Raw genomic sequence first — 12,384 nt, 5'->3', positions numbered from 1 at the left:
TGTTACTACTGTGGTGGGAAAAACCACTATGCTAAAGATTGTGTCCTTAAAAAGATGGCTGAAAAGGATGATGAAAAGGATGAGGAAGCTATGCTACAGAAAAGACTCGATGAGATGAGAAAGAAGAAATCTACCGCTAACCCTTCCATAAATGCTCTTATTGTGCAGGGTTCGATTGCTGATGACGAGTTCGGTAGAGTGGAAGTTTGGTCTACCGACTCAGAAGACGATGAAGTGAGGAAGCCTACTCATGGAAAGGCTTATATGGCAAAGGAGGAGAGCAGTGGAGGAAGATGCTTCATGGTGTCCGATGTGTCTCAGATGAGGGGATACAACACTGATGGTGGAAGCGAGGAACCGAAGGAGTAGCAGGACATGTGCTTTACGGCCAAACCACTCAGCCAGCAGTTCAATGAGCTCGATGAACTGATCAAGAAGGTACAATCGGTTTTTGTTTCATTTAAAGTACCACCATCCTCATATGAGAAAGAACTAAAAAATGTTAATGCAAGAATTTCACATCTAGATAGTAGTTTAACTCAAACTCGAGTCACCAATTCTAACCTAACTGATCAATTAAGCAGGGTGTCTTCGAAGAGTGAGGAGCGGCGCATGTGGATCGAGTTGAAGGAGTCTGAATTAGTTAAAATTAAAGACAAAAACATTTATTTACAAAGAGACAATTTAATGTTGTTAAAACAGCGAAATGTTTTTTGTTTAATTGCAAAACGTCTTTATTCTAATATTACTCAGCTTCACTTGGACTGTGAAATAGGCCAAAAGATCCATCGCATGATTTTGCCCTTCCTTGAGTTTAAGGAGGATGAAATTGATGCTGAAGCCTATAACTGTGAGAGTGTGATATCATCTGATGACGTCAATCCGACCTACATGTATGGACTGGACAAAATAGAATCTTTCATTAAATCCAAGGACCACAAGAACATGCTTAAAAATCTTTTGGATGAAAATGATAAACTTAAACTGAGAACCGAAACCATACAAAAATTTGACTCTTTAAATGCCAACGTAAGCTCAGAAAACAAAATTGATGTTGAAAATGCATCTGAGCTTAATGAGGACAACAACATGAGTGAAATTTCTGTAGAGGACACGGTTGACTGCTCAGAATTTGTTAAAAACGAACCTGAAAACCACAAAAATCTAATTTCTGAAAATTCAGTGGAGTTCGCTCGATTGTCCCAAAAAAAGTCCTCGATCTTAGTAGAGAAAGCGGTCGTATATCAAAAGGTCCAGACCACTCCAAATCAAGTGTACAAGGTCACTGGAGTAACCGAACATCAGACGGCTGAACTCACGGCTATTGTGAACGAAGACAATGCTGATGGCTGTGATGAGTTCTTCTGGACAGCTCCAATCGATAATGTTGATGAAACTGTAGGCCTGTCAGAAAGAACCTCTTGGATGAGTAAAGGTAGATACATACCTGAACCCTTGAATAAGCCAGATAATTTCGATGAGCCAAGCACCAGTGGTACGAAAGACATTCCTCAGGAGAATGAAAGTTCGGCAAAAGAAGATGTTCCCCCTACTTTCTCAGTTCACAGTGAAACTACTACAGCTCAAAATGAACCAGCCAAGGAGAAACCGAAAATGAAAGCTAATATTCATCATCAACCTAAGCAGATGAGGAATAAGAAACGTGAAAGGAACCAAAGATACAGGAAGAATCTCTCTGAAAGGAGGCAATTCTGGCAATCCCAGAATGCATACTTCTCACATCAAGACAAGAATCTGAAGTATGAAAACGATCCTGTCGGAAAGCCTGAGAGCCACAACAACCGAAAGCAAAGGTTTGGTTCTGAGAATGACTTCAACCGAAAGCAAAGATTCGGTTCAAAGAACGATTCCAACCGAAAGCAAACGTTCGGTTCTGAAGTTAAAAGAGATCAAAACTCTAAGGTCAGTCCCCCCAATGATCAAAAGCAAAAGGGTCACCTAGAGTCTCCAGCCAAGAAGTCCTCTCAATCTAAACCCACTCCTTCTAGTTCATCTAATTCTTCTAATTCTTCCAAATCATCTCTATCAAGCTCTAAAGCTAAGTCTGTTCATTCTCAAAAATCTCATTCATCGGCTGAACAAAAAGACAAACAGAAGGTTTCTGCATCCACACCAGAGTCTAAACCGAACGCACCCAATCCTAATAAAATAAAAGTTTTCACCATTAAAAGGAAAGATGAAACAACACTTATAAAACGAACATATCTTGTTGACATCTCTCTTACTGTTCTTGTTCCCATGAAAAGCTCACGTGGACCCAAGAAACTTTGGGTTCCTAAATCTGCTTAATTTTTGCAGGTTATAAGTGACGAGCAGTTCGACAAAGAATGGTACATCGATAGTGGTTGCTCACGTCACATGACAGGGAGGAAAGAGGAGCTCAGGGAATACAGATCTCTTACAAATGGTGGCAAAGTCAAGTTTGGAAACAATTCTTTCGGCACCATAAAGGGATATGGAATGATAACTAATGGTGATTTCACTATAAGGAAGGTGGCATATGTGGAAGGACTTCAACACGACCTCATCAATGTATCTCAGCTTGTTGGAGGTACAGGTCTCAAAGTCTCATTCGATGATGAAGGTTCTGAAATTATTGAGAAAAAGACAAAGAAAGTAATTCTCAAGTCGGAGCGAAAGGGTGAAATGTTTCCTCTAAACCTTAAACCCATCAAAGGAAACCCAGCTATATGCCTATTATCAAAAGCTCAATCTGACGAAAGCTGGTTGTGGCACCGCAGACTCTCTCATCTCAACTTTAAAGATATCAACCGACTTGTCACTGGAGGTCATGTTAGGGGTCTTCCATTGCTCAAGTTCGATAGAAATCATTTGTGTGCTGCATGCGAAATGGGGAAGCAGAGTCGTCAAAGTCATCCATCTGTAATTAACACAAAAGTTGTTGAACCACTCGAATTACTTCATATTGATTTGTGTGGTCCATCATCTATCGAAAGCATCGGTGGTAGCAAGTATATTCTTGTTATTGTTGATGACTTTTCTCGATTTACATGGGTGTTCTTTCTAAAGCTCAAATCTGAAGCGACTCATAAGCTGAAAATGTTTATCAAGCAATTTGAAGTACAGCTCAAGAAGTTCGTTCGCAACATCAGGAGTGACAATGGTCTGGAATTCAAGAACAGGGAATTTGAAGAATTTCTGGCAGAAAAGGGAATAAGTCACAACTTCTCAGCTCCCTACACACCTCAACAGAACGGAATTGTCGAAAGACGAAACCGATCTTTGTGTGAAGTTGCCCGAACTATGCTAAGTTTCGCTTCCTTACCTCTTTATTTTTGGGCTAATGCTATTTCTGCTGCTTGTTTTACACAGAACAGGTCCTATCTCAACAAGCGATTCACGCTCAAACCTTATGAGATTCTCAACAATAGGAAGCCCAACGTGAAATTTTTTCATGTGTTCGGCTCACGGTGTTTCATCTTTAACTCTGAAGAGCACCGCAACAAGTTCGATGCCAAAGCCGACGAGGGAATCTTTCTAGGTTATTCTCTCACTTCCAAAGCATACAGAGTCCTAAACAAGCGTTCGAGAAAAATTGAAGAGACATATTATGTGACCTTTGACGATAGCTATATCAAAAAGCTACAGGCCAAAGAAGACACAACTGGGGAAATCTTTCCTCAAACTGGCCAAGTCACAGTCTCGATCACTAATCTATACGAGAAGTTTATGGAGCTATTTGACGAACCAGAGAAAGCTACTCTCTCAGAAGCTGGTGCAGCAGACAACAAGGTAGACCACATAAAGCAAATTGTCGAAGATGCTGCCAGGAGAATGAACGAAGGACGATCGAATTTTGATGAACCTCCATCCAACGATGCTTCAGTCGAGGGGGAGCCAAGCTCACAAGTCGAGGGGGAGCCAAGCTCACAAGTCGAGGGGGAGCCAAGCTCTACAACTGAAACCGAAAGTGCTTCTCCAACCGAAAGTGCTTCTCCAACCGAAGGTGCATCAATGCCTGCAAGTCCAGCATCACAAGAAAACTTTGAACCTCAAGTTTCTCAAAGATCATCAATCGAGGGGGAGCCTGATGATATGATGCTTGACTATGATAGCCAATCCGAGCCAGAAGAAATGATCAATGCTGAATTAGACCCAACCTTTGATCCAAATTATCCTCCTCTTACCAAATGGACCAGAGATCATCCTATCTCTCAAGTGGTTGGTGATGTCTCTGAAAAGGTTCTGACCCGATCACAACTGAAGGCAAAACAGACATCCTTATTTTCAAAGGTTGAGTTTTGTATGTTTAACTCATTCGTATCAAAAGTTGAATCGAAGACAGTTAACACTGCCCTCGATCACTCTGACTGGGTTCAAGCAATGCAAGACGAACTGAACGAATTTGAAAGGAACAAAGTCTGGCGCCTCATTCCAACTCCTCCAGATGCTTTGGTTGTTGGTCTCAAATGGGTTTTTAGGAACAAAATGGACAAGGAAGGGAATGTTATAAGGAACAAAGCTCGTCTGGTTGTAAAGGGATACTGTCAGGAGGAAGGGATTGATTATGAAGAGACTTTCGCTCCTGTAGCTAGGCTTGAATCTGTAAGAATATTTCTTGCTTATGCTGCCCACAAAAACTTTGAAGTTTTCCAAATGGACGTCAAGTGTGCATTTCTTAATGGAGAACTCGAAGAAACGGTGTATGTGGAGCAACCTCCTGGGTTCGTGAACGAAAAGTATCCAAACCATTGTTATATTCTGGATAAAGCTGTGTATGGCCTTAAACAAGCTCCGAGAGCCTGGTATGAAACACTAACTAAATTCTTAAAGATGTCTAAATTCAAACAAGGTTCGGTTGACCCAAACTTCTTTCGCAAAAAGGAAGGTAACCACCTTATGATCATTCAAATTTACGTCGATGACATCATCTTTGGCTCTACTAATCCCAGCCTAACCGCTGAATTCAGAAAGTTGATGGAGACTAAATTTGAAATGAGCTCAATGGGTCCTATTAACTTTTTCCTTGGTTTAAATATTAGACAGGGACCCGAAGGCATCTTTATCAATCAGGAAGCTTACACGAAGACTCTCCTAGCAAAGTTTGGTATGATGGGAGACTCCAAAGTCAAAGTCCCAATGGCATTCGGCACCAAGCTAACTCCATCTCTAGACAAACCGCCTGTTGATATCACGCTCTATCGTCAAATGATTGGCTCACTAATGTATCTTACTGCTAGCAGGCCTGACATCATGTTTTCTGTATGTTATTGTGCTCGATTTCAGGCAAACCCATGCGAACCTCACATGCTTGCAGTGAAGAACATTCTACGCTATCTGAAGCGAACTGCCTCCTTAGGTCTATGGTATCCTTCCACCTCAGGCTTCTTCGTTCAAGCCTATTCTGATGCTGACCTTGGAGGATGTGGACTCGACAAAAAAAGCACTACTGGTGGCTGTCAATTCCTTGACGGGAAGTTGGTCAGCTGGCAATCCAAGAAACAAACGTGTGTGTCGTTGTCTACTGCTGAAGCGGAATACATAGCCGCTGCATCCTGCACCTCTCAAGTGATTTGGATCCAGAGTCAACTTCGAGACTATGGACTCAATATGAAGAAGATCCCACTATATTGTGACTCTGAAAGTGCAATTAGGATCTGTCATAACCCAGTGCAACACTCTAAAACTAAACACATAGCACTGAGGTATCACTTCATCAAAGATCACGTGGAAGATGGAAACGTCGAAGTTCATTTCGTAAGAACCACTGATCAACTGGCCGAGGTCTTTACCAAAGCTCTTCCTGAAGCATCATTCAATAAAATCTTGCAAGGGCTAGGTATGATGGAATCAGAGTCAGTACCTCACACTACCTCTCAACCTCAAACGTAAGAAGCGAAACCAACCGAACGTTCGGGTTCGGTTAAACCATCTGACTCGCTCATCACTACAAAGGTAGTTTTCTTGGTTGTATACTACTTGTACAAAGTTTTTTTTGTTGTTGAAAATATTTTCCAATTGCATGTCTAAATTCCTTGGTTTCTCAAAATTTTCCAAAACCGAAACCTACCGAAGGTTCGGGTTCGGTTTTTAAAAATTTTGTTGAACCGAAACCAACCGAAGGTTCGGGTTCGGTTTTTCAAAATTTTGTTGAACCGAAACCAACCAAACGCTCGGGTTCGGTTTTTCAAAATTTTGTTGAACCGAAACCAACCGAACGCTCGGGTTCGGTTTTTCAAAATTTTCTTCAACCGAAACCAATCGAACGCTCGGGTTCGGTTTTTCAAAGTTTTCAAAAGCTTTTTTTTTTTGTCTATTTTTTCTTGCTTATTTTTTTTGTCTATTTCAAAAACTCCAAAAAAAATATTTTTTCTTACTTTTGTTTGTGTAATTGTTCATTAATGGGGATATAATTATTGGATCACTTAAGTGTCCCTAGAAGCATGCTGTTGTATGTGTCTCAAGCCTCATAAGATTCTGAATAAAAGCCTTCATGACCTGGTATTAACAAACCTTGTCTTCCCAATAAGGCTATTACATTTATTCTAATCGTGAGCTACCTCACTCTCTTCTCATATGAGTTAAGAGTTTCCTGCTTGGTCCTTATTTTCGCAGCAGAGGTACTTTATTTTCTTACACCATCTCCATTAAATTTCTCCATTACATTCGTTTCATCAATGTAACCCTTGAGACTCTCAGATATTACCACTGAGGTTTATGGTTACACAACAACTGTGTTTATGATCTTAGTTTCGTGCTACTACGAGCTAAGTGAAACCCAAAATTCAACACCAAATCTGAATTGACGGTGAACAATTAATTTGCTCAAGTTTTCACCAAAGAATTGACGGATGTACCTTCATGAAATCTCAACTTTTATTTTGTGTGATTCCTATGAAATTGTTAAACACCATAACATTTCTTCCCTTGGGATCCAGGTTTTAATTTTTTTTGAGATTTTATATTTTCCAAGCCAATTTCAAATTAACTCCTACCTACTTGTTCAACAGACTACACCGGTCTCACAAGTACTTTGATCACTTTCTTTCTTATTTCAAGATTAGAATTGTTGCATCAAAGCGAAAGCCACCCTGAATTAGCCTAATTAAAAGAAGCCTTTTAACATTTCTTAATAAATGATTGATCGTAATTCAATGGGAAACCACCTTAACACTTTAAGGTCTCTCTTGACCTTGAAGGAAGAGATTCGTGCCCGGGATCATTAGTTTCGTGTCATTATTGACATCACAGTAAATCCTAAAAAGAGTTGCTTTATTTCTTTTCTTTTTACACTCTTTGCACGAAAATCTTTTGATTTTCCAAAATTCCGTTACTAATTAATTTCAGGCTGATTTATTACTTTGGTGGTTAATTATGAAGCTGTGGTCAAAAATAATCCACGTGGGTAGTTAATTCAAAAGATGCCAATTTCAAGGGATTTAAAAAGGTTTAAAAGATAAGACGAAAGGTTGCTGACTCGGCGGGAGTTAAAAAGGTTTAATTTCAAACGACGGTAAATATGGTGCGCGTGTGGATTTGAAACGCCCATACTTTTACTGACATCAAGGACGCGTGTGCAAATTTCAAGGGATTTCTCTATGGCACTTAAAGGCGCGTGACGATTTGAAACGGTTTTCCTCTGAAACGGCGGTTGTTGGGTGGCGTGATCCTAAGAATCTGACACTCTCTCTCCTACGTGATCATCGCATAGAAGATTTGAAACGATTTTTCTCTATCCATTCCCTCACTATAAAAGGCAGTCAACACTCTCATTTACCTTTTTACTGCTTCCGGATTTTCTAGAGACCAAAAACTCCCAAAAGCTTCACTGTTCATCTTCTTCTTCTAATACCTTCAACAATGGCGGAATCATCATCAGTCCATGCTACATCCCACATCCTTCCTATTCGTCCTCAACAATGCATGGTGATCGATCTCAACCCTCTGGCGTATGACTCCTACATGTCGCCGATCATCGAGTGCCTGAAGTACTCCCAAATCGCTCCGGCTCTCTCCAGGATTGAGTCTGTGCCCATGTCAACTCTCTCGCAGGTTTATGTGACTGCCTATTACGACAAAGCAGTCGACCGGGTGTTCTTTGAGGTTGCTGATCACAAGACCTCAATTTCTCGACAACGTTTCTGCATGCTGCTAGGGTGGGCTGCTGACCCATCAAGAATTAATCTGGAGACGATTCCGGTTGGGCATCTCTACAGCATGTTCTACAATATGGGGTACACGGAGGTCCTCACCTCCGTCGCAAAGTTCAAGAAATCTTGTTTGCCGCCACAGTGGAACGACATGTTCACAGTCCTCTTCAAGGGCTTGTCGGAACGGAGCTCAGGATCCGACGGTGCTAGACGACTTTTCTTGTCGATCATGTATGCAGTTTACAACGGGGTCAACTTAGATTTTGGGTTGGTTCTCTGGCAACAGCTCCTCCAGAGCCTTTCTTCTTCATCACGACATTCTGAGGTGTCGTATGCCCGGTTCTGGACCCTAATCACAAAGTGGGCGATGGACAAGTTTGATATTCCCACTGCTGCTGGTGCATCGATGTTTTCTATTGGTACGTTTCATACCAAGAAGATCATCGTCTCTGATGCATCCAAATTCTCGTTCATTGGCTCTATTCCGGAGACAATGTATGGCGACGTTCCCTCTGACAGCAGGCTAATCCGGACGATCAAGGAGTTCAGGGCAACTGGACCAAGGGAACTCACACCGGAAATGCTGAAGTCCATCCACGATGCTGACAAACCGGTGAACAGAGGCAAAAAGGCGGACAAAGGGAAGCAAGTGACCAAAGCTGCTAAAGGTCCTTCTCCCAAGAAGAGGAAACAAACGAAACCTGCTCAGTCCCCGCAGCCGAAGAGAAGAAAGACTCAACCGAAGCGAAAGCTTATAATCCCTTCCTCTTCGAGTGCCTCAGAAGATGAGCATTCGGGTTTGGATGGCTCTCAAGGAGGCGAAACCCCTCAAAGAGGCAACACACCACCTCGCTCACCTACCCCAGAGATGGAACTTCATAATTCACCAGTTCCTTCACCTCCTCAAACCATCCCTACTTCCATTCCGACCATAATCCCCACTACCACTATTCCACCAACCTCTTTCCCTATACCACCACCCATTTTCATAGATACCACCACAACCACTACAAAGGTTACAACCAACGTATCTGATACGGGGGTTCATACCACTACAACCGAAACCCATACAACCGAACCTACCCATACTCAACCACCACCCGAAACTACCCCACCCCACACTCCACCTGAACCTACCAAAACCCCCACACCCCCAGCTTCACCACCCCCACCATCTCCAGATCATGCCTCTGATGGAGATAACCCGTTTCTTGGCGGAGACAACATGACCTTCGATTCGGTCTATTTTAGTCCGTTTCAGGTTCAGAGTGATGATGAGGATGATGCTCCTGTGACAAAGAAGCATCTTAAGGAGCTCAACGAGAAGGTTGACTTACTTTTCGCCTCATCTTCCAACCAACAGTCCTCGTTATCTGAAGCTGCACTTCAGAAGATTGTTGATGCCTTCTCCAGGGCTCAGCATGATTCGGTAGCCTCAGCCACTGCCTCCATCGAAGCCTCTACCAAAGCCTGTGAGGCTGCGACCGAAAAAGTCGATAAACTATTCTCTGACGCCTCTTCTCTGTTGAAGTCATTACAGGAGAGTGTGGATTCTACCAAGACAACTTTGGAACCGATTGTTCAGCAATTGGCAAAGTTCGTCTCAACGGAGTTGACCTCGTTCGCCAACCTTCGCCAATCAATAAGCGACGACAACTCGGCCCTTCGTGCCTCCATTGATGAGCGCCTCGCTAAGCTTCAGGAGGATCTCGCAGCTGAGAATTCATTGATGGACGTTCTGGAAAGCAAAACCACCGCCCTAAAGGTCAAGAGCACTCAGCTATCCAACTCTCAACAACAGCTGGCAGCTCTTCGATCCGAGAGGGAGGTCATCCGGACATGTGTTTCGGATGTACACGCTGCATTATCAAACATCCTAGACGCACACGACCCGATTCTAAACTATTCGGTGAGGAGAACCCTTGCTGAAAAACTTGCTCCTGCCTTGGACCTTCTCAGCAAAATCGAAGGTTTACCTAGTTTCGTGTCCGATCCAAAACAAGGGGGAGAAGTAAAGTCCGGATCGAAACCACCTCCTTCTTCCAAAGCTGCTCAGACAACCGAACCACCTCCAATTGGTCAAGCTTCGGGTTCGGGTGTGAAGGACAAAGGGAAAAACACAGCTGAAGATGAAGATGAAGATGATGAAACCATTGCTGACATGTTGAAGCGAAAGAACAGTCGCAATGCTGATGAAGATACTAATCGTGTGGCGCGAGAGGCTGAAGAAGCTGAACGCAAGCAGAAGGAAGCCCACGATCTCCTCGAGAGCAGGAAGACTCTCTTCCCTGCCTGGACTCGGGAGCGCATGATTAAAGAGGCCATAGATACTCCTAGCATCTTATGGCTCGAGCCGATGATTTCGTTCGACTGCTATAATTCTGTCGATTCGCAGTTCGACATGTCGTTGACTCGAAAGGCGTTTATCTTCCACGCCTTCTCATGTATTTTTGAAGTCCCTCATCCGAACCCTGAGGTGGATAGGGAGCTGATTGAATTCTATCTGAAGGCTGATCGTCCTCAGTACTTAACATGGAGCGCCCAGAAGATAGTGAACGTTCGGGTCTTAAACCCTTACACCGAAGGAAGATTCATAAACGTTCGGTTCAAGGTGATTCGAGGGTCTGTGAAAACTGAACACCTTATATCTCTAGCAGACTTACCGAATTTGAATCCTCATGATTGGATTGTTCTGCACAACATCCTCTTAACAAATGAAGTTGAATATGGTCCGATCATAGACCATCTCAAGAGGATGATTGTATGTTACATCATGGAGGTTGCCCTTATGGATCAGGAGGTTGCCACAGTCTTCAAGAAGAAACCGAAGATAGCTCCTGTGGGATCGGCCAGTGATCTCAATCAAATGAAGATGGGCAAGATCGACCCGAGACGCAATTCGGTTATGTTCACTAGAGCTGAAGGACAAAAATGTCTCTTCGCTTTAGCTGACAAACATCTTTACACCACTGCTTGTCTAGACCATGTGTTATCGATCATTCGAAGGTGTAAAGAGAATGCAGCGGATGATGTTAAGTACTTCAACGACATGATCCAATGGTACATCAGGTTTAGGCAGACGATTCTGGCTCTTATCTCTCGTCTGTTTAACACTGTGAAGAAGAAGGCACCCGCCTCCGCTGCTGGCCCAAGTAACAAGTGAAGATCTCGCTCCAATTGACGCAAAGGGGGAGATTGTTGGGTTGAAGATTTGTTCAAGGGTTGCATCTTTGGGCTCGGATATTTATTTATGTAATTTTGTATTCCGGTTTTGGGCCTGTCCATACCGTGAGCCTGTTTTGTTTACTATATAAGTATATGCTTGCATGCATATTAGGTTAATGATTTTAAGATTGATCTAGAGCGTAACGATAGTATTTACAGATTTCTTTGATCGTTCTTGTAACCTACCAATCCTCTACAGTTGATGTTCTTAATAGGGCTCTTCTGAGGATTTTGTTTTAATCATTCGACACGTTTGATTCATTCTTGACTTGTTCTTATTTTCGTGTTCTTGCTGTTTTATATTTACTTACCTGTTTAAGATCTAATCGATCTTCAAAGATTAAAGTTTTAATCTCATCACTAGTATTATATGTGTATAACCGAAATATGCCTTTGCTACTCAAAGGTACTGAACCAACTGACGGAAACTTTTATGTCTATATATCTACTTATGATATATATATATATATATATATATATATATATATATATATATATATATATAACTAATATTTAGACGACATTCGGACGAATAACCGATGCCCTAAAGCCACATCCCAACGAGGAAAAGGAAATAAAGCGAGCTAGTCGTCCTAAGTCCTTCAAACATTACTTATATAATGATACATATATAGGCATGCATTTTCCAATATAAAAATATAAAAGAAGTTTTGTAAATCCTTTGAAAAGTTTAATAAATAAGAAATGATGACTTGATGTCAGTTTTTAAAATGATTTAAAAGTAGTTTGTTTGATAAAAGCAATTTTAAGTATAAGAAGACCTTTGTTTGAAACACGATTCTTATAGCGTTTGAAAGGAAGCATGAAGTATGTAAGAGAGTTTGATAAAGAGTTTTTAACATGTAAAAATGTTTGTCGTAAACTGTTATAGCTTTTCCAAAAGTTTGTTTCGTTTCTATAGTAAACCCTAATGAAATGCTCACTTGTTATGTAAAGTGTAGCTTTTGTAGTGACATAAATGAACACATATACTCAAAGTATAATTAAAGTGTTTGATTCGTATATG

Source organism: Lactuca serriola, chromosome 6, assembly GCF_051521515.1.
Source record: "Lactuca serriola cultivar US96UC23 chromosome 6, Lser_US96UC23_V15, whole genome shotgun sequence".
Lineage (NCBI taxonomy): Eukaryota > Viridiplantae > Streptophyta > Magnoliopsida > Asterales > Asteraceae > Lactuca > Lactuca serriola.
The sequence above is the reverse complement of the archived record's forward strand: the minus strand, read 5'-3'. Positions refer to the sequence as shown.